Here is a 27,558-nt window from a genome sequence, read left to right as displayed (position 1 = left end):
CCTCAAAGGCGGCCTTATATAGTGTGGGGCGTGCACTACACAGCCTGAGCTATGATTGGCCACAGGCAGGATGCCTGTGGCCAATCATGGCTCTCCTCGCTGCTGGCGCTGCGATTGGCCAAGCATCCGGGGTCACAGTGCATGCTTGGCCAATCATGAGCCAGCAATGCACTGCGCCATCGCAGTGCATTGTGGGCCTGCGCGCCACACAAATTTTGACGCGAACGGACCAAGAGTTCGGGTTTCGCCGAACGGACGAACAGCCAATGTTCGAGTCGAATGTATGTTCGACTCGAACACGAAGCTCATCCCTATAGAATACCCGTTGGAGATGCTGAAGACGTCAATGTCAAAACGCGTACGACGGAGCCATGCACACTACGTCACTTTCCGGGTTGTCTCAAGCGGTTGGAACGCAGCTGGAGCGCACGCTGCGTATCCACCGACTGGACCCTGAAGAGTTTTTGAACCATTGGAGGTGATTTATTGGGAACTATTTTGTGCCTTACCCTGGGAACTATTATTCGGATCGCCGCTTCACATTTACAAAGATTGATTGATCTAAAGTAATTAGTATCAATTTGTAGCGGATGGACGCTGAATAATATAGGACTGGTTCTGGCTTCCCTGGGTTTAAGAGCCAAGTGTTTTTTTAAAGCTCTTTTGTTTTTTTTCTTTTTAACCCTTTATTTTTTATGGAGATTTTGGTTTTATGCATGGAAATTCTCTGCTACTACACGGATGTTTTTTTTTTTTCCATAAAGATTTTATTAGTTTTCAGAAAAAAGTACAGCAAAATGTAACAAAACAACAATATGACCAAATGAGTGACAGGTTGCAAGACAAATTGTTACAGGCAAAAGATTACACCATCACGGTATCATAACTGTCAAACGAGTTAGTTTATTATCATTTTGGCAACAATTCCGGGGCCATCTGTTGGGGCATTGGTGTTTTGGGTTGGAGTCACCCACTTGTCCACTTCTGTATTCATGGACATGGGGCACAGCCTCAGGTAGTAGTACCTTGACCAAGCACCCTGTCCGTCAGTTGTAGGGTTCAGATTGTGGCAAGTAGAAGAAAAGAGAAGATAGAGAAGGGTAATGGGGGGGGGTATAGGGTGGGGGAATCAGGATGGGGAAGAGGGGTGGGGTCCCGCTCACTTCCCACTCCGTCTACCGTCCACATGTTGCAGGCTCTAGGTCTGTCGGCTCCCCAGAAAGATCCCACTATAAGGAAGTTGTTCAATAGTAATCAGTTATATAGTCTGTTATAATAAATCCTGATAGGATTGAGAGCTCTTGAAAGTTTTCCAAGACTCCCAGACACCTGAGAAGCTAGTAATTTTGTCATGTGCAGCGAGGATAAGTTCCTCCATTGCCGCTATGCGGTCAACTCTAAAGGTCCATTCCTTCAGCGACGGTGGTTGTGGGGACCTCCAATGTACCGGTATACACAGCCTAGCGGCATTGATTAGGTGTATAGCTACTGACTTGAGATACTTCTTCTGCGGGATTTTGGAAAAGTGTAACAGGTATTGTCCTGGCGTGAATTCCAACGGGAGCGAGGAAATTGCTGTAGTCACTTCATGAATTTTCTGCCAATATGGCTGGATCCGGGGGCAGGACCACCAGATATGGAGGAGGGAACCCTCTTCTGTTCCACAGCGCCAGCAGTGGTCTGGCACTGTCGGGAAAATCTTATGCAACACTTGTGGGGTCTTGTACCATCTTGTTTTTAATTTGTAGCCATTTTCCTGCGTGTGGACATTCAGAGAGCCTTTGTGTATGTATAGGTGGATACGATCCCAGTCGGCATCTCCTATCTCCCTGTCTAAGGCTGATTCCCAGAATACATGGTCTGAGCGTAGGGAGGAGTACGGATCTACGAACATGGAGGCATACAAGGCAGAGATCACATGGCTCTGGGGCGATGAGCTTGAGCATAAGGCTTCGAATACCGAGGGGGGGTTCGTGAATTTTGGGATTTTTGTCGGCACATCCAGGAAGTGTTTAAGTTGCATATAGGACCAAGAGGGAAAAGATTTGGTATTAGACAATGTTGCAAGATCACGTATGCTGAGGAACCTGCCTCTGCGAAAGAAGTGTTTGGCCTGCATCCGTGGGTAAGGCCATTCTTTGATAAGATAGGACTTTGATAGTCCCGGGGGAAAGTCTGGGTTGCCCCTAATAGGGGTGATCGGGCATTCTGTAGAAGACATTGCATGGGTCTTGCATGCCCTCTCGCAGGCTTGGAGCGTTGCCCCAATAAGAGGATGTGAGCGTAACGTAGATGGTGTCGACGCCTTGGAGACCCAAGGCATCGCACCCAGTTCCACGTCCGTGATAAGTTTTTCGAGATTCACCCAGCTTTTGCATCGATCGTGGACATTCCAGTCCACTACTCTAGCCATGTGAACAGCCCAATGATAGTGCTGTATGTCTGGGAGGCCGATTCCCCCTTTCACTTTAGGCAGTACTAGCTTAGCCCAACTGATACGAGCCGATTTGGTGCCCCATAAAAAGGACCTACACATCCTCTTATATGTTGTGAAGAAGCCGGGAGGTAGACGTATCGGGATGGTCTGCATTTTATACAGTAAGCGAGGCAATACTGTCATCTTTAGGACCGCAGCCCGTCCGAACCATGAAAGGGTAGGTACGTTCCACTTCAACAGGTCTTGTTGGATAAGTTTCAGTTCTGATAGAAAATTCATATTGTATAGTGACTTTAGGTCGGCTGGTAATTGAATACCTAAGTATGTGACGGCCTCTTTCTCCCATTTAAACGGGAAGTTGGATTGGCATTGACTTACTAGATCGTTTGGTAGTGAGATGTTTAGAGCATATGATTTAGTTAGGTTAATTTTCAAATTTGAGATGCGTTGGAAGAGATCTAAGGTCAGCATGAGGTTCGGCAGGGACGTCAGTGGTGAGGATAGGAAGAGTAGGATGTCGTCCGCGAATGCCGCAATCTTATATTCTTTTTGACGGACTGCAATACCCTTTATGTTTGGGTTTTCTCTAATACAGCGAAGCAGGGGTTCCAGGGTCAGAATGTAAAGTATGGGTGAGAGAGGACACCCCTGCCTGGTGCCATTATGGATAGGGAAGGCGTCCGATAGGTGGCCGTTTACCCGAACTCTAGCGCTCGGATGCATATAGAGGGAGCCTATAAATGCGCGCATCCCGCACCCCAAACCGAGAGCAATCAGCGTCTCTTCCATATAGTCCCAGGCCACTCTATCGAACGCCTTCTCCGCATCCATTGCCAGGAAAAAGCCCTCTTGATGGGAGGAGGTGAGCCAATTGTGTAAGTTCAGGGCCTTGATGGTATTATCCCTGGCCTCTCTGCCAGGGACAAAACCCACTTGGTCTAAGCCCATCCAGGCTGGTATATGGAGGGCAAAGCGGTTGGCCAAAATTTTTGAGAAAAGTTTGATGTCCGTATTTAGGAGTGAGATTGGTCGGTAATTGGCAACATTAGACGGGTCTTTACCCTCTTTGTGGATTACAGAAATATACGCTTCTTGTAGGGTCGGTGAGGGACATGCAGAAGTGGCTAAGGTATTAAAGGCCCTAAGGAAGGGCGGTGCTAATAGTTCTGCAAAACTTTTATAGTATTGCGCCGAGAAACCATCTGGTCCCGGGCATTTATTAGGTTTAGTGGCTTTCAGAGCCGCCGTCCACTCCTCGGAAGTTAAAGGGGCTTCCAGTTCAGTTTTGGCGGACTCTGAAAGGGCTTTCGGGCTATATTTGTGAAGGAAGTCCCTTATCATCTTTGTTCGTGTTGCAGTCCTGGTATGGTCTGGAGTTTGGTTTGTCCCCTTAAGATTGTAGAGAGTGCTATAGAAGCGACAAAATTGGCGAGCAATATCTTCGCTTTTGGAGTGGGTAGTGCCCGACGAGTCAGTCACATGATGTATCGTGTTAGTCTGCGTGCGTTTCTGTGTGAGTCTAGCTAATAGTTTGCCTGGCTTATTGCCCTGTTCATAAAACAGTTTATGTGACAGGACCAGCCCCTTTTGTGCTTTCTTAAACAATTCTTCCACCAACTGAGTCCGTGTATCTGTGAGCTCCTTAGCTACTCGAAGAGCCTGGGATTGTTTGTGTTGCGCTTCCAGCTTAGCTATTTTCTCTGAAAGGGAGACAATCAATGCTTGGCGTGCTTTCTTCTTCCGAGCAGCTATAGCGAGCATGCGTCCTCGTATGACACACTTGTGTGCCTCCCATTGAACCATGGGAGACACCCCAGGCGTGTCATTCAGACAAAAGTAGTCAGAAAGGGCCTGCGTAATATCTGCCAGATCTCCAGGGTCCGCCAGAATGGACGCTTCCAGTCTCCACGTCTTGGTGGACACGACTGTCTGCGGGAATCTCAAGGTCAGGGTAATTGGGTGATGGTCGGAAAGGGCCATACTTTCAATGGTTGCTTCCGTCAGGTATGACAGGTCAGATTGGCGGATAAAGAGATAATCCAGCCTCGAGTACCGATTGTGAGGGGAAGAGAAGAATGTATAGTCCCTTTCCTGGGGGTTAAGGGTGCGCCAGGTATCGTGCAACGCTAGGGATGATAATTGTAGTTTTATTTGCCTGAGAGCCGCAAAAGGGAGGGAAGAGGTACCGGTCGAGGTGTCCAATAGGGGGTCTAAGGCTATATTGAAGTCGCCCCCCAGTATTAATAAGCCAGTCTGAAAGGATGTGAGTTTTAGGAACGTCTCTTTAAGGAATGTCACCCTCTTGGAGTTGGGGCAGTAGATGTTTGCAAGCGTCATAGGTTTTCCCTTCCAGGTGCCCTTCAAAAAAAGAAATCTGCCCTCCGGATCCAGCAATTGGTCCGTCAGATGGAACATGAGTGACTTAGCCAGCAGTATAGATACTCCTTTAGTTTTGGAGTCAGTACAGGTCGCATGATATGCATCAGGGTAGCGTTTGTTGGCAAGACGGGGAATTGAACCTGTTTTAAAATGTGTCTCCTGCAGAAAGACTACTCCTGCTCTGTAGCGATGGGCTTCCGCCAGGACACTGCTACGTTTTCCGGTACATTGAGGCCCTTGGCATTTAACGAATATATTTTAAGCGTTAATGGAGCTGACGTTTGCACAGTAGAGGACATGGTGCAGGATTATCAATGTGTGTGGGTTGCACTTGTGGACGGAGACAGAGAGGGAGCACGGCGGGGGAGGGGTGGAGGGGAGGGGTAAGGTGTCGGGGATAGAGAAAGAAGAAAGGGAAAGAAATCTAAGTCTGCTTTGTGCAATTCAGGTTTTTTAGATGATGGACAGAGGAATGTCACCTGGTAGTGGTAGAGTTCCACCACACAGGCAGTATTACGGGTATACCGGAGGTGGAGTGAGGCCGGCTTGTCCACCTAGGTGAGCGAGGGGTGCGGGGAGGTTGGTAAATGTAAACCGGTGGTTGTCAAGGGGGAACCTGCCTCTTTGGGGTGGGAGAATAGTCTAACACCAGTGAAGAAATCTATTGCACCCGCCACCCAGAACTAGCCATAGTAACAATGAAGCAGCTGTGGGACCAACTTAGGTTGGGGGACTCTAGCGGGACCCTCTGAATGAATGAATGAATGAATGAAATACTTATATAGCGCACAATGCGAACTGAATCGCCTCTAGGCGCTGTGGCGAGCTTTGATCATCTGCTAAAAGAGGAAGGTCTTGAGTTTTTTCCTAAAAGCCAGGTGATTTTCTTCCAGGCGGATGTTTATTGGTAGAGCATTCCATAGCCGAGGCCCTTGGACAGCGAATCTCCGATCCCCCTTGGATTTATACCGGGCTTTGGGCACGAGGAGGAGGTTTTTGTTGGCTGATCGAAGACTGCGGTTTGGTGTGTAATGATTTATTTTCTCCATTAGGTATTGCGGAGCTTCTCTATGCACGCATTTGTGGGTGAGGCAAAGGGTCTTGAACGTGATCCGATTTTTTACGGTTAGCCAATGTAAGCTCCTCAGTGAAGGAGAAATGGATTCCCAGGGTTTTTTTCCTGTTATCAGCCTTGCCGCCGTGTTTTGGATCAGTTGTAATCGCGCAAGTTGATATTGTGGTAATCCTATGTAAAGCGAGTTTGCGTAGTCCAGTCGTGAATTAATGATTGTTCCAACTCTCAGGTGCCTCTTAAGGAGACTGACCCTGGCATCTAGGTAGTCGCCTCTGCTGCTCCGCTACAGGACCTGGGCCTATGTAAGATAATAGCAAGCGGTGACCTATAATTCCTCAGGGCAGCAGAGGGAATATGTAACCCCTCCGGATAAATCGGTAAATCAGGGGCAGTAGCCCATGAGTCAGAATGGAGCTCCGTGCCTTCTATTAACAGGACTCTAGTGCGTCGGGTGTAAGCAAACCGCATATTCAGAGCATTAAAGGTCTTGAGGAACACATAGCACCCTGAGCTGTGAGGGAATAGAGGAGGACGATAAGATTTAATGTACATTTCAAACATCAACATTTTAAACTTCAACAATGAGTAGAGCAATAACAAAGTTATCAGGTAGTATCAGAATGGTGGGATAGATCAGCCACAACGGGAAGTGCGCAAGGCTTAAAATCCACGCCTTCCCTGGTCAAGACTCCAGCGCGCCGGTTGCCTGTAAGCAGTACCCCTAGGGCGCTGGGGTCCTCAAGGGACCCGTCTCATATTAAACAGTGATAACCAGGGAGCATGGTCAGCTTCAAAAAAAAAAAAAAAAAAGAGGAGAGAACAGCACCTTTTGAACCACAGATCAAACAAACAGTTAAACATTTTGAACAACCATATTAAGCAAGATGAGAGAAAAAAAAAAAAAACAGAAAAACAAAATATATGGCAAGATGGTAGTTCAGACACTTGCGAGGCTAGTCGGACGGGGCCATTAGGGAGAGGAAGAGAAGAAAAAAAAAAAAAAAAAGAGGGGGGGGGGGGAAGGATAGGTCTTGTGTCTCCTCCATGACGGCCGCCAGGTGTATGGCCTCTCAGCCTGCATGTACTGTGCTGCCAAAGACACATGAACCCCATATGGGAGTATTCGCAACCCACTTACTGGTGGCAGTGTGGGAGACCCATGTGCTAACCTCCTGTGCCGGAGAGGCCTGGTCTTTATGACGTGTGGATGGAGCCCCTTACACCAAGATTGCCATGGTCTGACACTGGGTGATCAGATTGGGTTTGGGGGTTCAGGATACCACATAGTAGTAAGAAAAAGAAGGGAGGGGACAAAACAAAAGAGGGGAAAAATGATGCACTTGTTGTAGGAAGCTTAAGACCTCCACCTGCTGGAGGTATGGGAGTAAAGTTTGCATGTAGTGCACCTCGTGTTCCCAAGTCTGTCAGCCTGCCAGCTCAGTCTCGAATGGGAGGCTAATACTACTCCCCCCTTTGGGAGAGAAAAAAAGAAAGAAAAAAAAAAAATAAGAAAAAGGGTAATCAGAAGGCCCCAGGGGGATAGTCTCCAAAAAAGAGGTAGTTCTGCAAGAGTAATAGGAAAAGCCTCACCAGACTGTAGAGTACATGGTTAGCGATCCATTCTGCGTCGTACAGATGATGGTGAGGTTCGTGGGCTCTCCTCAGTTTCCATATCTCCACGCATCCTTGGTGGGGAGGTGGCTGACATTCTGCGTCTCCTCTGGCTGTGTCTTTGTGTGCGCGGGGTGCCCTCTGGCAGTGTGGGGATCCATGGATCCGGTTGGATGAATGCGCTGTACCAGTCAGGAACTTTTGTCACAGGAATGCCTAAGGATTCACAAAATGGATGCAAATCAGCTGGGGTTCTCAGCTGCGCTGTGCGATTTCCCGATGTCGCCTGCAAACAAAATGGAAATTTCCATCGATAGGCTATGCGCCGTTCACGGAGAGTCTGCAGGAGCGGGCGCAGTTCCCTCCTATGCTGTAAGGTAATTGTAGACAAGTCTTGGAATAGTTGTATGCGTGCGCCATTATGTTCCAAGCGCTCATGATTGCGGGCCAGGCGCAGTATCTCCTCTTTTTGCGTGAAATCAACTAGGCAGCATACTGCATCTCTAGGGGGGTCAGTGTCCCTACCCCTTGGTCTGAGAGCTCTGTGGCACCTTTCCATCTCCACTGGGGCATCAGGCGGTCTCCCCAGCAGCGTGTTAAAGATAGCCCATACTACGGATTGCAGCTGGGGTCCCTCCACTGTCTCTGGGATACCCCTCACCCTCAGATTGCGTCTGCGACCCCTATTATTGAGGTCCTCCATGTGCCTGTGCATCTCGATCAAATGTTGAGCATGAACATTGATTACTCATTGTACCTGATGTATGGCTGTCCCATGTGTTGTGGTGGCTGTTTCCACCTGCTCCAGCCTGCCAGCAACAGCCCTGATATCTGTTTTTAGGTCAGTTATGGCCGCAAATAGGGTGTTTTTTATGTCCATCGCCACTTGCTGGAGGTCTGAGAGACACAGTAGGGGAGAGGTGTGTGAAGGAGAGGTACCTGGAGCAGACGCAGAGGCGCCTGTAGGATCCGCCGTCAGATCGGGTCCCGCTGTACGCCGCTCCGAGGCCTGGGATGCGGCCTGCATGTCTCCCTGCGCTTGTGTGCGGAACATCGCAGGGATGTTCCGGCTGAGCTGTGTGGCCGGGTCTGGCTGCGGTCGGGAGCCTGAGGGGCTTCTCCCGGTCATCGTGGCCGGATTATGGATGGTTTGTCCCGCTGATTGAGGCAAGAATGGTTGTCTGGGCGGTGGAGCTCTGCAATCAAGCTGCCATTCTTGTCCGGTGCCAGGCCACGCCCCCCTACTACACGGATCTTAAATAGTGGGAGCATTGGATAGTTCTATATATATATTATATATATATTTTTTGCTACATATATTTTTTTGTTATACATATTTTTTGTTAAAAAAAAAAAAGATTCTGCTAAAATAAATAATTAGTGCTCCCATCTAATTATGTATATACTACACTATGGAGGCTATATCTTTTTCCTATGAGGAATAAACTGGATTTTTTGTGGATACGAAGAACCATATCCTATATGGGCCTGAGAGCTGGAACTGCATGAGGCTGACCTAAAGGCGCGGTACCCCTGTAGGGGTGTACATTTCTGGTGAGTGGGGAACCTAGTGGGGGAGCACGCAAGTCACCTGAAGGATACAGTATATACTAAGCACTAAAGTCACCTTCCGAATACACTTTTCTGCTGGATTTGCACAACTGAGGACTTTTTTTTTTTTTCACTTTGTAGACACTAAAGACTCTATTTTTCTTCTAATTTTTAAAATCTTTTTGCTTTAATTTTATTTGATTTTTTTCAAATAACGTTTTATTAATTGCCAGTGGTTGCATAGGAATATGAACAGTACAGAAGTACAGTGGAAGGCAAACATCTACATAGCTGTGCAAGAGTAAGAATAGATATGCGATATGCAGCGTCAAGTCACATGCGTGTGCAGTGGAATCCAGTAGTTTGGACGGTGGAGTGCTGGGGGGCAGAGGACACCAAAAGTCAGCGCCCACCCCACAACCTCCACGGCCCGGTATGAGCTGCCTTGCGGCCTATGCAAAACACGAAATGCATAGCAGATGAGATCCGCTATAGAAACAGGGGAGGTGAAAAGGGAAAAGACAGAGAAGAAAAAGAAAAGAAAGTGCCAGAGATCCAGGTCGCCATACCTTAACCAATTCGCCCTTAGTCCTCCCGCAGCCGCCATCTCTCCCAGACTTGGTCAAATTCCTCCAGCCTGTCCCTCATTCTGGCAGTCATTTTCTCCATAAGTTCCACGTCCTTTATTCTGGAGTAAAGGGCTTCCATAGATGGGGCCAGTCGACTCTTCCAGTTAAGGGCTATTAGGCAACGGGCTGCTGTAAGAATATGTCGTAGGAGCTTCCGGGATGGCTTAGCCATCCTCGGTTGGGACAGGCCAAATAGAAAGAACTTGGGTACAAACGGGACAGGCACCTCAAATACCCGGATAAGGAGCCGTTGGATTGATATCCAGAATGGGGCTATCAAAGGGCAAGTCCAGTATATATGGAACAAGGTGCCCCTGTCCTGTAGGCAGTGCCAGCATCGATCAGAGGCGGAGGGATAAATTTTGTGGAGCACAGCTGGGGTCTGGTACCAGTGGTAGAGAATTTTATAAAAGTTTTCCTTGTAAAGGGTACATAGGGAGGACTTGGCCGCCTGTCTCCATACCCCCTGCCAAGCTTCCAGTGGAAGTTCCTCACCCAACTCCTTTTCCCATCGCAGCATATACTTTCACCCTTTGCGTGAAAGTGGTGCGAGTTGAGGATGCGGTAGAGGTCTGATATCATTCCCCTGCGATTCCGTCCCTTAAGTATAATCAGTTCGAAGGGAGAGGGCGGGGAGAATTGGAGTCTCGGAGCTATGGTTTGCGCAAAATGTCTGATCTGTAGGTAACTGTAGAACGTCTGCCGGGGGAGGTCGTGTTTAGTCTGCAGCTCCGAGAAAGACAGCAGTTTTCTCGATCTGGGGTCTACTAGATGTCCCAGGTGGAATAAACCCCGGGACGCCCAGGGCCAAGACATCTGGTGGGTTAGGCTGTCCGGGAGTTTAGGGTTATAAAGAAACGAGGTCAGCAAGGATGCTTCCGAGTGGAGCCTGCGTTCCCGGGAGAGTTTCCTCCAGAGCTGGTTTAGCTGAGCCTTCGGCCCCAGTAGCCGGTTCGTATCAATCTGTGTTTCCGCGCTCCAGAGCAGGCTGTTCGGGTGCACCGGAGCTAGCCATAGCTTCTCTATCTCTGACCACTTGTTGTACGACCGCTGCGTGAACCATGAGACTATAGCCCGTAATTGCGCTGCTTGATAGTACCTAACCAGGTCGGGGAACGCCAGGCCCCCGTCCGAGCGCAAAGCAGTCATAACGGAGGCAGGAACCCAATGTTTTTTATAGTTCCACAGGAACGTCAGCAGGTCCTTCTGGAGCATACGGAGGTGCGCGTAGGGGATCGGGATCGGAAGCGTCTGGAACATGTAAAGGAGTTTGGGGAGAATTACCATTTTGATAGACGCGAGCCGCCCCAAGAGCGATATTTGGTGTGCCTTCCACTTGTGGATAAGTGCTCTAATCTCCCTGTAAAGGGGGGGGGAAGTTGGCCTGGTACAGGGTATGGAAGCATGGGGTAATGAGAACCCCCAAGTATTTAAGAGAGGAGTTCTCCCATCTGTAGGGAAACACTGAGCGTAGGTGAGTTTCCTCTGCCGCAGGTATATTGATCGGGAGGGCCACGGACTTGGAGGCATTAATTTTGTAACCCGAGATCTCCTCGTATTGCTGCAGTTCCGCACTCAGGTTGGGCAAGGACGTCCTAGGCTGGGTCAGGGTGAGGATGACATCATCCATGAATAGAGATATTTTGAATTCCCTGTCCCGAACCAAAATTCCCCTGACATCCTGATTGCTTCTAATGGCCTCCGCCAGGGGCTCCACACAGAGTGCAAACAGCAAAGGAGATAACGGGCAGCCCTGGCGGGTGCCATTGGCTATAGAGAAGATCGGAGACATAGCATACAGGGTTTTAACTTGCGAGGTGGGGGTGGTGTAGAGGTGTTGTATTGCGTGCATGAAGGGACCCTGAAAGCCCATGTGGCGTAGAGTCGCCGTCATGAATGGCCAGCTCAGGCGGTCAAATGCCTTTTCTGCGTCTAGACTCAGGACCAGGGAGGGGAGAGCAGTCTTGTTAGCTATGTCGATAAGGTCAATAATTCTTCTGGTGTTATCGCCCGCCTGTCTATGAGGTACAAAGCCCACCTGGTTCTTATGGATCAAAGCAGGAAGAATCGCATTAAGGCGGTTCGCTAGAATTTTTGTGAAAATTTTTAAATCTGAGTTCAATAGAGAAATAGGCCTATAGCTGGCACAGAGAGTCGGGTCTTTATCTGGTTTCGGGGTGACAGAAATAAAGGAGGCCAGCATCTCAGTCGGGACCGGGGATCGTTTGAGGAAAGAGTTAAACAGTTTGGTCATGTAGGGGCTCAGAATAGGTAGAAATGTCTTATAGTACTCGTACGGGAATCCGTCAGGCCCCGGAGATTTGTGGGCCGGGAGTGCTTTCACAGTCACTGACAATTCCTCATCTGTAATTAGGGCGTTAAGGTCTTGAAGGTTCGTGTCCTTCAGTCGGGTCAGTGTCATGTTTTCCAGGTACCTAGTGATTTGGGCAGTCAATGTGGGGGGTGGTGGAATATGGGGTATATCCTGCTTGTTATAGAGATCAGTGTAAAAGGCCGCAAACGTGTCCGCGATGGCCTGCGGATGAGACAAAAGGTCTCCTTTATTGTTTTTGATTTGGGAAGGCGTAGAGGCTTGTGTTTGATCAGCCAGTTTCCGAGCCAACAGGGTCTGCACTTTATTTCCCTTATCATAATTGAGCTGTCGCAGACGGATAAGCGCCTTCTCCACTGAGCCCAGAGCAAGATCTCTCAGAGTTAGTCTCACCTGTACAATTTGTTTAATCAGTGACAGAGAGGGGGCTCCTCGAAGCCTAGCCTCAAGGGTCTTCAACCGTCCTTCAGCCGTTAGCCTGGCGGCCTGTGCGTCTCTCTTCAGTGCTGAGGAGAGGGCAAGGCAGCGGCCCCGAATAACAGCTTTGTGGGCAGCCCACAGGGTGGGGAGGGTAACGTCTGGGGTATCATTTTCAGCGAAATACAGTTGGAGCGAAGATTCCAGCTCCGCTTTGGACAGGAGATGCTGCAATAGGTAGTTGTTCAGTCGCTAGTTGCAGGGTTTGCGAAGGGGGGCCCCAATGTCTAGCGTCATGGTAATCGGGGCATGGTCAGACCAGGAGATAGGTAGAATGTGTGCGGAGCGGACGGCCCTCAACGTGTTATTGTTCACAAAAAAGTGATCAATGCGCGAGTGAGTGCGATGGGGGGCCGAGTAAAAGGTATATTGGCGATCCTGGGGGTGCAGGGTTCGCCATACGTCAAATAAAGCCTGTCTTCTGGTGATCTGGCGGAACAACTTAGAGTCCCTCAAGACTCTGGTTTGGGGCGCGTGCGGTTTCCCCACATGGCGATCCTGTGGGACTGACGGAGTAAGGTTGAAGTCCCCCCCTATCACCAGAAGCTCGGAAGGTGTTCTAAAGAGGCGGGATAGGACGCTAGTCAAGAAGCGGTGCTGGCGTGCGTTAGGGGCATAGAGGGCACAAAGGGTGAGGGCCTGCGTGCGCCAGGTACCTCGGAGTATAACATAGTGGCCCCGCGGATCTAGGCATGTCGATGTGCACGTAAAGGGGGAACCTTTCCTGACAAGTATGGCCACCCCCGCCCTTTTGCGTGTGCTGAAGGCCTGAAATGCCTGGGGGAAATGTCTAGAGGCAAACTTAAAGGAATCCCCCCGGTTAAAGTGAGTTTCCTGGACCATCACTATATCCGCCCCGGATTGCCGAAATTCCCGAAGCGCAAGGTGGCGTTTTTTATTGGAGTTTAGACCATGTACATTAAGCGAAAGTATCTTAGCCATAATCGGGGGGGTGCTCGGGGATAGTCATACTTAACTGAAGCCATCGGAGAGATGCGTGTCCCGGGGAGAGAGGCGACTGCCGGAGAAGGACTGGCGACCAAGATGACCACTGAGCGATGTCCACACAGAGGGCGGGGTAGAGAGAGAATCTAGAAAAAAGAGAGAGGAGAGAAACATAGACAAAATACATAACCAGTATTAGCTGTAACATGCGCTAGGTCCAGATGCCCTATAGGGACACCGAGCCTGAGCGGTTCCGGTAGGTCTCCTGGCCCAGGCGTCCCCTGGCCCAAAAAAGGGAAACCCAAAACAAAACCAAGATGGGGGGAAAAAAGCCGGGCAGGTAGACACCATCAGTTTATAGTCTCTGAAGGAACCAAAGGGTGGAAAAAACCACGGGGGGGGGGTCAGTAACCTGGGAGTCGGTCTGTCCTCGGACTCTACCTAGGCCAGCCCTGGGTAAAAGACAGTTCAAAATAGAAACCTTGTGAAGCTCAGGCCCTCGGGGGGGGGGGGGAGGGGGGAGCAGCCCCCAAATGGAAAAAATGAAAGAGAGCATTCCGGGGAGAGCAAAAAAAAAGAAAAAAACAGAAGCAAAAATAAACAGTAGGGAATTCCGCTGGTGGGGGAATCCGTGTCATTTGTGTGTAGGCGGTCTGCGATCCGGATCCGGTCCTCTGTGTCTTTTAGCCGAGGGTACTTTCTGCCAGAGCACCGGCGGAGTTGGGGGGGAGGCTATCAAATCCCAGGCAGGGAGTTTGGGGACAGGTATGCCCAGAGTGTCACAAAAGGAGGCGAGGTCCTCCGGGTAGCGAAGGGACGCCGACTTCCCCTGATGTCTGGCCGTGAGGCAGAAGGGGAATCCCCAGCGGTAGGGCATATTTCCGTCCTGCAGGGTGCGGAGAAGTGGCTGCAACATCCTACGTTTTTGAAGGGTTATCCAGGAGAGGTCCGGGTACACCTGGACCGGAGCGTTATCAAACATAAGGTTGCGAATAGAGCGGGATTTAGTCATAATATCTTCCTTAAGGGGGAAGGAGTGTATCCTGCAGACAACGTCTCTCGGTTTGGAAGCAGGGCCTTTGGGACGGAGGGCCCGATGCGCTCTGTCCATCTCAATATGTTTGGCCGGGTCCTCTCCCAGCATTCCGTTAAATAGCGGTTGCAGGGAGACCTGTAGGTCCGTCGGTCTCAGGGAGGCCCCGAACACGAATGTTGTTCCTCCGGCCTCTATTATCGAGGTCCTCTACATGGCGCTGCATGTCCCGCAGGAGGAGGCGGTGATCCGAGTTCTCCATTTGAGTGCGGTGTACGGCCAGCTTAGTCTCCTGAATCTCCTCCTCCGCCATCTCGACCCTTTCAGCTAGGTGTTTAAGGCTGTGACGAACGCTGGTGTCAGATCCCTGCCCTCCTCGCTAACTGGCGACAAAGGACCGGCCAACCTAACACCACGCTGTCACTTACGTAACAATGCCACACTCAGCTGCACCCAGCACAAAGATTTTCCAGCTTGCGGGACCACAATCTAGGTGCAGGCAGCCTGAGAGCGATTGTCACTGGGCTAATTACACAATTAACCCTTTAACTGCCACCACCCCCGTTTAAAAGACAGAGCCGGGGGGACTCGTAATTTAAGCAATACAAATTATAAGTTTAGAATAAGCGCCTGCAACACACACTGCCACCACAGACAGGTCTGCTCAGTGCCTTACTCTACCACAGTAGCGCCCTTTTAAGAGACAGGTTCGTATATAGTTTGCATCAAGAGCTTTAAAGACAAGGTTAACACTTTTCAACATAAGGATTTATTATGAAAAGGTCAAGGTTGGTGCGAATAAAACATTTACAGAAAAAGGATGTTTCAAAAAATAAAGACAATATACAGCCACAAAGAAATAAGGTAGAATTGGGAAGGAAGTATACTTGCAATTAATGTCCAAGAGTTGATCAGAGTTCAATCGATGAGCAAAGGTAATCGGTTCTCAACTTGGCAGATGTTCCTGCTTGGATGGTAAAAGGAGAACTGACTATTGCCTTGGCCTCTCCTCTTTTCTGTCAAATCAAAGGGGGTGTTGACAGCGACCAGTGACCAATCGTCTGGTCATCTTGTTTAGGGGTTGGTTGCTGGGAGGTGTCTACACTCATGACCCTGTCCCAGGTACACTTTGTTATACATATTCATATCTCTGCCTCTCTATTGTTTATAGACTGCAGATATCCATTTTAGTGATCAGCATGATGTTTGCTTCAAAACGGGTCCACACATGACAGGTTTGCCATTTCAGGGTTACCTAGGAGCAGTAAGGGGTCCCAGTGGCTTCCCATATGACCTGACATAGGGGTGTTTGGACTTGAAATGTTAGAAATTATCAGAGGAAACCAAATATATCCATATTATGGCTGTGCTATGATGGCTTTGAAAGTTATAAAAAATGTTAAAGTTTCAACACGTTACTAATCTGTTTGCACGCTATCTTGTTGGAAGTATTTACGACGGGGATCTGTTAGTTCTCTGAATGGAGAAAGTGACAGTTTTACGACAGGCCGCAATATCTTGCCAGGCAACTTGAGCCTTGTTTATTTGACCTGGCCTGGTTCTGTTTTCTCTGCTTTCCTTTTGAAGATGTTAAAACATTTGGAATTCCTAAGACAAGGGAGGGGGGAGTTTTTACAGATGTAAGTAAGTTTACAAGGTAGCCAAACTGTCATGGCTGCGTTCCACACAAAATGGCAACTAGTTACAATATATCCTGGCTCAGACGTGATATCGTTACAAAGGCCAGCATGCAGAGTCTGGATTTCAGCTCGGCAGGTGGCTTTCACATCCGCCACAAGTTGTTTAAAGTCATCCTTAGTTGGGATATCGGTCAGATAGGCGTGCCAAGGGGAATATCCACTCCCATGTTGCTCCGTGGGGGAGTGGGGATGCGATGGACGTCGGGGGGAGCCTCCCTGTTGTGGCCCCGTGGCCTTGGAGGGGGGCCAAGAGGACAAGGGGTTCCCGTGGTCCGGCCAGGACGTGACGTGGGGAGAGTGAGTCAAGGGGTCCGGAGAGGCCCCCTGCGATCGCGGGGAGCGAGGGTGGGCTACCTGGGCGTAAGAGAGACGGCCGGCTTCCTGGCCTCTGGATATGCTGGAATCCCGGGAGCGAGGCTTCCTTTGGGCCTTGGGGGGAGCAAGTGGTTTCCAGGCGTCTTGGGCCCTCATATCAGTCAGGGGGAGAGCCGCACCCTCCGCACGACTGGGGAGGCTTTGGGGGTCTCCTGGAGCTCCTAAAGAAACGGGGATGGGGGACCCTCCTATTGCTGGGTCTGAGGCCGTCCGCAACAAGCGGGGAAATGCCTCTGAGCTTTGGGTGGAGGGCAGATGGGGCTGCAGGGTGTTGGTCAGAGTCCCCGGGGAGATGGGGGGCGATGCGGGGGGGGGCTGTTCACTCACCCCTCGTGCTGACCCGGCATGCAAGAGCTCCTGCTGGGACCACTGGCCGTCCCAGGATCCCGTCTGGCCAGGGAAGTGTGGAGGTTCGGTGTGCCTGCGCTGGGCCTCCAGGCCTGCTGGCTCCATGCTATCCGTGCGGCCTAGGCCGGATCGCGGCCTGCGCACTCCCGTGGCCTGATCGCGCCCGGAGTCCTGCGGCATATACAGGGGGCGGCCTAGGTCATCCAGCTCCCGGAGGGGGTCCACGGCGGACGGGTGCGGGTGCTCCGCTCGGCGTTCGCTCGGCTGCTGCGGAGGCAACGGAAGATCCCTCAGCAACGCGGTTGGGCCGTCCGGCGCCATCTTGCGATTTAAGGGAGGATGATGAGCCCGGGGCGGCTGAGACGACCCCCGGGCGGATGAGGACCTGGTGGCTCTCGATCTCCCCATTGTGCTTGGCAATAAACCCCCGAGTGAGGCCGTTGTAGTGCTGGGCTGGAGGAGAGCTCTCACTCACAGCGTCCTTCCAGCTCGGCTTCCGGTCACGCCCCTTTAATTTTTATTTTTAATATTATATATATATATATATTGATTTTTTTAATATATTTTTCTGATATACTTTTTGATTGAGTGATTTTTAGTTATATATTTTCTGTTTTTCTGTTTTATGATATATAGAAACTTTGATATATATCTCACGCACACACGTTTTTCTATTTTGATTCATATAGGGTTTGATCTTTTTGTTTCACTTGCACTATCATATGTATGAGGATTTGAGTATATGTTTACATATTCCTACAGCTACAATTGATATTTATTTACAATTTTTCACATATTTGCACTTTATAACCTGATGAATTTACCTTATGTAGTTCAGCAGTGACCTGGAAAAAATGTAACACATAATAGTACTTATGCAATTTTAAACATAAATCGCATCGAGTATTACATTATTATCTTGCACTTTTCCTGCACAAAGCACTTTTTATGAGCACTGTAATGGAAATTTGTAGGTTCTGTATATAATTGTATTCTATTTTATATGTATTGCACGATGCCCTCACTGTGCACACGGCACTAACAATGTTTTCAGTACATGTTTTGCATTATTTCAAGTCCTGATTAGAATTACCCTGCCTATGTAACGCCCCTTGTTACCATAAACGTACAATTGTAATATTAATGTGATAACTACGTAATCATGTGTATATAAACCTTCAAACGCGTCATAATAAAGGAGAACGGTTATTGGAAAGATGCTGAGCATATCTTTTGTGTCTGTTCCCTACTGCAGTAGTTATTATTAATTTGGAACCACTAATCAATATGAGGATAGGAGTTGTCTATCATCAAAATATCCATTTCAGGTGGCGAGCCAGCTCAGCAGGGGTTATCAGGTGACCCTGAGTATCCGAAACGAGGAGCTTGAGACGATCCGGGAATTTCTGATAATCAGCCAGCTGAGGTAAGCCTTTTGCTTACATTTGAGCAATCAGACTTCCTTGATCGGTAAGGCATTTTCGGGGCAAAGGGTACCTATTTTACTCCCCTTAATCGAACTGTATTGATTGGTGGTTATATGTTATGTTGTCACTGTCTACTGTCCATCAAAGTGTTATAGAGAAAGGGAAGAATAGTGCCGTTCACAGGTATATGTAGTACATCTGCTAGTTAAAGTAGTTTAGAGGCAAAAGGGTATAGGCACACGTAGAGAAGACTGGCCAGTCATTATGGGCATTAAATTAAGTAAGGGAATGATGGGTAAGAGACCCTCAAAAATGCCCAGCGCAAGAGGAGTGCTATATATGAACCGAAGGTGCGGTTCTGCCTATACTGAGCCCCTAGATTAATGGCTAAAGTGGACAGGGATCCACAAAGGGTAACTGGGTTACCACCAAAGTCCACAGGGACAAAGAATCATGCAGAGTATACAGCTAGAGAAACAGCTATTTATGTGAGCAGGATGGATCAAGAGTGACATTAACACTAGACAGAAAGGGACTTTTTGATGTTAAGTTGTGGGCTGAATTTGGGGTCAGGCACTACAAGAAACAGTAATGAGAGTTAAAACAGAATGCTTTATATGTTGTCAGAGAGGGAAGATGGGATTAGCACTATGGCTGCCCATCTGATCATAAAAGGTACAGTATGTGAAGTATGGAATTACAATACATTGGATGCAAAGAATATCAGAACAAAATAAAGAAAGCAGAAATTTAAGCAAGGAAGTATTAAAAAGCGTTAAAAGAAAGTGAGAGAATGATAGGCATGTGTTGTGTACAAATGGGAATAATGTAAGCGATTTTAGAGATATATTTGAGTATGTTTGTGAATGCTGGAACCTTTAGTTCTATCGCTTGTGTCATGTACGCAGATGTGACCCCCTCCTTTGTGCTCTCCTGAAAGAATGTGGCTGGCATGAGAGGTTAGTGATAAGCTGGAAAGACACCATGCCAATTTCAGTTTTTTAGACAAAACATTTATAACAAGATGTGTCCGGTTAACGAATCTAATGATAAACAATGTGATCACAATTATTTTTTAATCTGTTTTCCAAACATGGTAAAGTAATGAAGGTTACATTTAACTGTGCCTTACACAATTTGAATATCCTTTGATAGTGGAAACAGTGCATTCAAAAAAAAGAGAGAAATTGAGTAAAATTAAATAATATGTCCCCCTTTAAGGACATTTATCTGTGCATATATATTAGTGTGTGATATTGAAATTATCATATGAGTATTAATTTCTAATATGAGTTTAACAATTTTATTAATAAATATAGATATATTGAAACTGGTTTAGACAACCTTTGGTTGGAAATGAAATCAAGGTTAATGGGGAAATTGGTAAAAATGGAATTAGTTTAGATTAAGATAACAATTTTGTAATTTTACATTTATTGAGTGGAAAGAAAAAAAAAAGATTAAGATGATGTTGTTAATTTGAATACAGCTGCAATAATGTTTAACAAAGCCAAGATGGATGGGATACATAAGGAAGTTTTTCTACAGAAATGAAATCTTAAAGTCTGATAATAACTTAATGTGTGGTCCATGATGTGAGAGTAATAATAACATTTAAATATAACAGACCCATCACATCAAGTCCATACACCCTGTTAGGATAGCTGCTGCCTGCAGCCAGTTGGTTTATAGTTTTTGATGGGCAAGTGCTTTCTTGTCCGTCATACATATTGTTGGTCCTTTTGTTTTTATGTATTTTTATTTTTGAAATCCAAAGCAGAATATGTGGATTGTGAAATGGTGTGCCCCTTTTCCTTGTAAGTGCAGTGGGTATAAGTAGAAGAATAATTTGGATTTATGGACATCTCTGCATGACTGCAGGGTATTCTTATCATTTATTATAATATTGCCAGGAAAAAGTTGTCTTTTTGAAACATGAAACTGGAGTTCTTACACAAACAGCATTATAGAAAACAAGCCATTGTTATATTTATAGAACAATATGGTAACCGGGGTAGTTGGCGCTACCTACAAATAAAACTCCTTACAAATAGAGTGAAGAAAAATCCTTCTGCCGGGATTCCTCAAATCCTATAAGATCCTAATTGTTTCCAACAGGATCAAAAAAACGGCAACAGAAAACAGTTCCTACTAGAATCTATTACAATCATAAAGATAGTCTAATGTGTATCGGCCACACCCTGCAGAGTAAGGTCGGTATATATAAAAAATATATATATAATCCCGAATAGATCATGTATTCATCCTAAAAAATATATATATAATAAAAAAAGGGTATATGCCAAAAAGTGCTGCTATTATGCGATTTTCCAAGTTACAAGCTACTCAAATGTCCCAAAAAACAGCAATATTCCTACTGGAAATTAGTTCCTGAGATTAACAGATAGATCCAATAAACGAAGGAGAAAGGAGAGAACTAAAAACCAAACAACAACAGACAAAAGACAAACAATTGTATATGTGTATCTGTTGCTAAGTGCAATATTGCCTAAAATCGCATTAACGCCAAGATATATTTAAATAAGCAAATTCCCAGTAAGAGGCGTATATAAATGTGCTTATGAAATTGTAGTCAAAACTTAAATATACAAGCTATAAGTGCAAAATGCTAGTATAAACATATATATAAAAAATATATTATATATATATATAAAAAGTGCATCAAAAAGTGCGGGTGAAGAAACAAAAAATCAATTAGCCAACAAGTTAAATAAACAATCCATAATGAAAAAATATATAAATATAAAAAAATATATATAAAAAGCAAACAAAAATAAAAATAAAAATAAAAAATAAAAATGCAAATAAAAATAGAAATACAAAAATAGTGTCCAATTGTCCAAAAAAATCTTCAATAGTGCAAAAAAAGGTGCAAAAAAAGTGACTTTAGTGCTTCTTGTGCAATCTTGAACGTGACTTCTGTGTTCCCCCACAAGGTACCCCACTCACCAGAAGAATGTACCCCTGCAGGGGTAATTCGCCTTGAGATCAAAGTCTGCCGATATCCAGCTCCTCAATCGCATCCGGAGAGAGGTTTCTCAATCCCTGCCGATATCCAGCTCCTCAATCGCAACCAAGGGGAGATTTCATATGTCCTCATAAGAAAAAAATTGTAGCCTCCATAGTGTGATTTGTATAAAAAATCAATTTATTGCCACAAAAATATAAAACAATAAAAACATAAAAATAAAAATAAAAAATGGAAGAAACAAATCTCATATGTTGAGACAAGATATGGAAATACAGTCCACTAAAAAATCACTCAGCCCCCATTTATAAATAAATGGTAACGTTCCAGGAAAACAGATAGTAAATCCTAGAACCAAGCTGGGAGAAAAAAATACATAATCAACCATACGCTAATGGCACTATATCCCAAAAAACAAAGGACTAAGAGTGCAAAAACCACTTAGAAACAATGTACCAGGTTATACCCTGTTGCATATGGTCACTCCAGTTTATGTAAGTCCCCCAGGGATAGAGCCCTTCTAGCGTAAAAATCAATCCGAACGTGGAAGCCGCTCGGTAGATACGCAGCTGCGGCTTGCACTCCAACTGCGTTCCAACGAACGGAACTAACGTAATAAACGTAACTCCGTCGAACGCGTTTCGTCATTGACGTCTTCAGCGGCGGTGTCACGCTACTACGTCCTACATCTCAAATAGGAAAAATCCCAGATTAAACGGCATCTGATTGGCCATCAATCGTAATCGATGCCCAAACGAACAATAATGGGCTGTACCTGGTGTCTGAAGGAGTGACAACCACCATATCCAATCCGCATGTTAGTACCACCCAATCCCAAGCCAAAAGGCGAGGGAAGGATATCCAAAAAACGAGATTTAACTTATAATAAATAATGGATAAATCCGAAAACCATCTATCGTCCACCTATTGGGTACACAGCACATGAGGGTGATCTATCCCAAGGGGAACTCACAGAAACTGTATACATGATAACAATAATTTTACTGCTATAAACATTAATAACATTACTGACCCTTTTAACAAGTTATCATAAACAAAGGTATAAATAAATCAAAATAAGTGTTTAAAATTGAAAGTCTGCCAAAAATCGGTCACTTATAGAGCTGAGATAGCTGAATGCAATGGGTATCACCAACAGAAAGAAAAAAGAAAAAAAGAAAAAAAAGAGAAAGAAAAAGGACCACCCTATTTTGTTTCATTGCAATCCAGCTATTACCTGGTAAAGATACTAATATCAATCTAGTAAAGGTTTGTAATTATTCATCTTTCCACAGCCTATATGGTGGGCTGTAAAAGAAACGAACAAAACTAGAATTATGGTATAACATACTCAATAAAAAATAAAAATAAAAAATATATAAAATAATAATTATATGGCCTATATTTAGTGGATCCGCATTTATCTAGATATCACAAAAAGGTGTTTAAAAATTGAAAATCTGCCAGAAATCGGTCACTTATAGAGCTGAGATAGCTGAATACAATGGATTTCACCAGCAAAAGAAAAAAGAAAAAAGAAAAAGGAACCACCCTATTTGTTTCGTTACAATCCAGCTATTACCTGGTAAAATTACTAATAACAATCTAGTAAAGCTTTGTAATTATTCATCTCTCCACAGCCTATATAGTAGGCTGTAAAAGAAACGAACAGGACTAGAATTGTGGTATATCATACCCAATCAAAAATAAAAAATAAAAATAGAAAACAATAATTATATATACCTATATTTAGTGGATCCGCATTTATCTAGATGTCACAAAGAGGGGAGAAACAAATCAAGCCCGTATATATCAAAGTTGGCATGTATAGTCATCACTCAGCAACACTTAGGCTGATCCAAAATGAACATAAAGCCTTCAAACAAGTCGGTATATATAAGATATATATGAGAGAACCTTGTCTTATAATAATAAATAAGAGATAAGTGTAATAGTACCAATCACCATTCTGCTAACTTAATATAAATGAATATGTAAATCTTAATCTATGGTAGATTGGTAGGTAACACCCATATCCTAAAACAACAGTCAAGAAACCATCAGAGAAGAGAGGTCTACGGATTGGCTATGAAACAGTTTAAGTCTATATCCAGGTTGAGGCCCCGTGGCGCGAGAGACCCCAACCTGTATATCCATGCAGTTTCATTTTGTGATTTTTAGTACTAAGACATTCTTCAAAACAACTGACAGAAACAGCTATATCCCGATTACAAGCTGTCACCACCCCAAGTGGAAAAACAACATTCCGAAGGGACAGTTGCTAAGATTGAGGAGAAATTGCCACTCAGTAGAAGATTACCATCTCCAAGCAGATATGATCCTAGAGAGATTTCAAGAAAAAGGATATAGGCCGGAACCACTACTCCAATTAAAGAATAACATTGGGAATTTGGAGAGGAAGTCGCTACTGGAGAAACAGAGTAAAAAAGACAGAAAGATGGAACTGGCATTTATCACTGGTTTCAGTACCCAATACAGGGACTTTGAAAAAATCATCAAAAAGCATTGGCCTATACTTCAAGAGGATAAAGTGCTATCTAAGGTCCTCCCAAAAAAGCCCTGCTTTGTGTACAGAAGGGCCCCCACTTTACGCTCCCTTCTAGTACATAATGCCATCGACCCACCAAAACAAATCAAAATCTTTAATGACATGAAGGGATTTTATAGGTGCCAGAAATGCCTCCCATGTAGAGTTAGCAAGAAACAGCCAAGAAAAAAAGAAACGTTTAAGGCAAAAACAGACCATAAAGAGTACAAAATAAAGGAATTAATCACTTGCCGGAGCACACATGTAACATACGTTATAGAGTGCCTGTGCAATTTACAGTACGTGGGCAGGACCACACGTCCTTTATTTGTTAGGATCAGGGAACATATTAATAATATAAAAAAAGGGTTCCCAAATCACAACCTTTCCCGCCATTTTGATGAGTTTCACAGAAGAGATCCTTCTGGATTAATCTTCTATGGGATTGATTGCATTAAAGGCAATTGGAGGGGAGGGAATAAGACCACCCTCATCTCGCAAAATGAAACTGCATGGATATACAGGTTGGGGTCTCTCGCGCCACGGGGCCTCAACCTGGATATAGACTTAAACTGTTTCATAGCCAATCCGTAGACCTCTCTTCTCTGATGGTTTCTTGACTGTTGTTTTAGGATATGGGTGTTACCTACCAATCTACCATAGATTAAGATTTACATATTCATTTATATTAAGTTAGCAGAATGGTGATTGGTACTATTACACTTATCTCTTATTTATTATTATAAGACAAGGTTCTCTCATATATATCTTATATATACCGACTTGTTTGAAGGCTTTATGTTCATTTTGGATCAGCCTAAGTGTTGCTGAGTGATGACTATATATGCCAACTTTGATATATACGGGCTTGATTTGTTTCTCCCCTCTTTGTGACATCTAGATAAATGCGGATCCACTAAATATAGGTATATATAATTATTGTTTTCTATTTTTATTTTTTATTTTTGATTGGGTATGATATACCACAATTCTAGTCCTGTTCGTTTCTTTACAGCCTACTATATAGGCTGTGGAGAGATGAATAATTACAAAGCTTTACTAGATTGTTATTAGTAATTTTACCAGGTAATAGCTGGATTGTAACGAAACAAATAGGGTGGTTCCTTTTTCTTTTTTCTTTTTTCTTTTTTCTTTTGCTGGTGAAATCCATTGTATTCAGCTATCTCAGCTCTATAAGTGACCGATTTCTGGCAGATTTTCAATTTTTAAACACCTTTTTGTGATATCTAGATAAATGCGGATCCACTAAATATAGGCCATATAATTATTATTTTATATATTTTTTATTTTTATTTTTGATTGAGTATGTTATACCATAATTCTAGTTTTGTTCGTTTCTTTTACAGCCCACCATATAGGCTGTGGAAAGATGAATAATTACAAACCTTTACTAGATTGGTATTAGTATCTTTACCAGGTAATAGCTGGATTGCAATGAAACAAAATAGGGTGGTCCTTTTTCTTTCTCTTTTTTTCTTTTTTTCTTTTTTCTTTCTGTTGGTGATACCCATTGCATTCAGCTATCTCAGCTCTATAAGTGACCGATTTTTGGCAGACTTTCAATTTTAAACACTTATTTTGATTTATTTATACCTTTGTTTATGATAACTTGTTAAAAGGGTCAGTAATGTTATTAATGTTTATAGCAGTAAAATTATTGTTATCATGTATACAGTTTCTGTGAGTTCCCCTTGGGATAGATCACCCTCATGTGCTGTGTACCCAATAGGTGGACGATAGATGGTTTTCGGATTTATCCATTATTTATTATAAGTTAAATCTCGTTTTTTGGATATCCTCCCCTCGCCTTTTGGCTTGGGATTGGGTGGTACTAACATGCGGATTGGATATGGTGGTTGTCACTCCTTCAGACACCAGGTACAGCCCATTATTGTTCGTTTGGGCGTCGATTACGATTGATGGCCAATCAGATGCCGTTTAATCTGGGATTTTTCCTATTTGAGATGTAGGACATAGTAGCGTGACACCGCCGCTGAAGACGTCAATGGCGAAACGCGTTCGACGGAGTTACGCTTATTACGTTAGTTCCGTTCGTTGGAACGCAGTTGGAGTGCAAGCCGCAGCTGCGTATCTACCGAGCGGCTTCCACGTTCGGATTGATTTTTACGCTAGAAGGGTTCTATCCCTGGGGGACTTACATGAACTGGAGTGACCATATGCAACAGGGTATAACCTGGTACATTGTTTCTAAGTGGTTTTTGCACTCTTAGTCCTTTGTTTTTTGGGATATAGTGCCATTAGCGTATGGTTGATTATGTATTTTTTTCTCCCAGCTTGGTTCTAGGATTTACTATCTGTTTTCCTGGCTGAGTGATTTTTTAGTGGACTGTATTTCCATATCTTGTCTCAACATATGAGATTTGTTTCTTCCATTTTTTATTTTTATTTTTATGTTTTTATTGTTTTATATTTTTGTGGCAATAAATTGATTTTTTATACAAATCACACTATGGAGGCTACAATTTTTTTCTTATGAGGACATATGAAATCTCCCCTTGGTTGCGATTGAGGAGCTGGATATCGGCAGGGATTGAGAAACCTCTCTCCGGATGCGATTGAGGAGCTGGATATCGGCAGACTTTGATCTCAAGGCGAATTACCCCTGCAGGGGTACATTCTTCTGGTGAGTGGGGTACCTTGTGGGGGAACACAGAAGTCACGTTCAAGATTGCACAAGAAGCACTAAAGTCACTTTTTTTGCACCTTTTTTTTGCACTATTGAAGATTTTTTTGGACAATTGGACACTATTTTTGTATTTCTATTTTTATTTGCATTTTTATTTTTTATTTTTATTTTTATTTTTGTTTGCTTTTTATATATATATTTTTTATATTTATATATTTTTTCATTATGGATTGTTTATTTAACTTGTTGGCTAATTGATTTTTTGTTTCTTCACCCGCACTTTTTGATGCACTTTTTATATATATATAATATATTTTTTATATATATGTTTATACTAGTATTTTGCACTTATAGCTTGTATATTTAAGTTTTGACTACAATTTCATAAGCACATTTATATACGCCTCTTACTGGGAATTTGCATATTCAAATATTTAAATATATCTTGGCGTTAATGCGATTTTAGGCAATATTGCACTCAGCAACAGATACACATATACAATTGTTTGTCTTTTGTCTGTTGTTGTTTGGTTTTTAGTTCTCTCCTTTCTCCTTCGTTTATTGGATCTATCTGTTAATCTCAGGAACTAATTTCCAGTAGGAATATTGCTGTTTTTTGGGACATTTGAGTAGCTTGTAACTTGGAAAATCGCATAATAGCAGCACTTTTTGGCATATACCCTTTTTTTATTATATATATATTTTTTAGGATGAATACATGATCTATTCGGGATTATATATATATTTTTTATATATACCGACCTTACTCTGCAGGGTGTGGCCGATACACATTAGACTATCTTTATGATTGTAATAGATTCTAGTAGGAACTGTTTTCTGTTGCCGTTTTTTTGATCCTGTTGGAAACAATTAGGATCTTATAGGATTTGAGGAATCCCGGCAGAAGGATTTTTCTTCACTCTATTTGTAAGGAGTTTTATTTGTAGGTAGCGCCAACTACCCCGGTTACCATATTGTTCTATTTTTTGGAGGAAACCCCAATTGGAGTTTCTCTCCTTGTGGGTGGCAGCAAC

Source organism: Lithobates pipiens, unplaced genomic scaffold (assembly GCF_037356315.1).
Source record: "Lithobates pipiens isolate NorthernLeopardFrog02 unplaced genomic scaffold, aLitPip1_a1.2 Scaffold_8, whole genome shotgun sequence".
NCBI lineage: Eukaryota > Metazoa > Chordata > Amphibia > Anura > Ranidae > Lithobates > Lithobates pipiens.
This window is presented reverse-complemented; position numbering follows the sequence as displayed.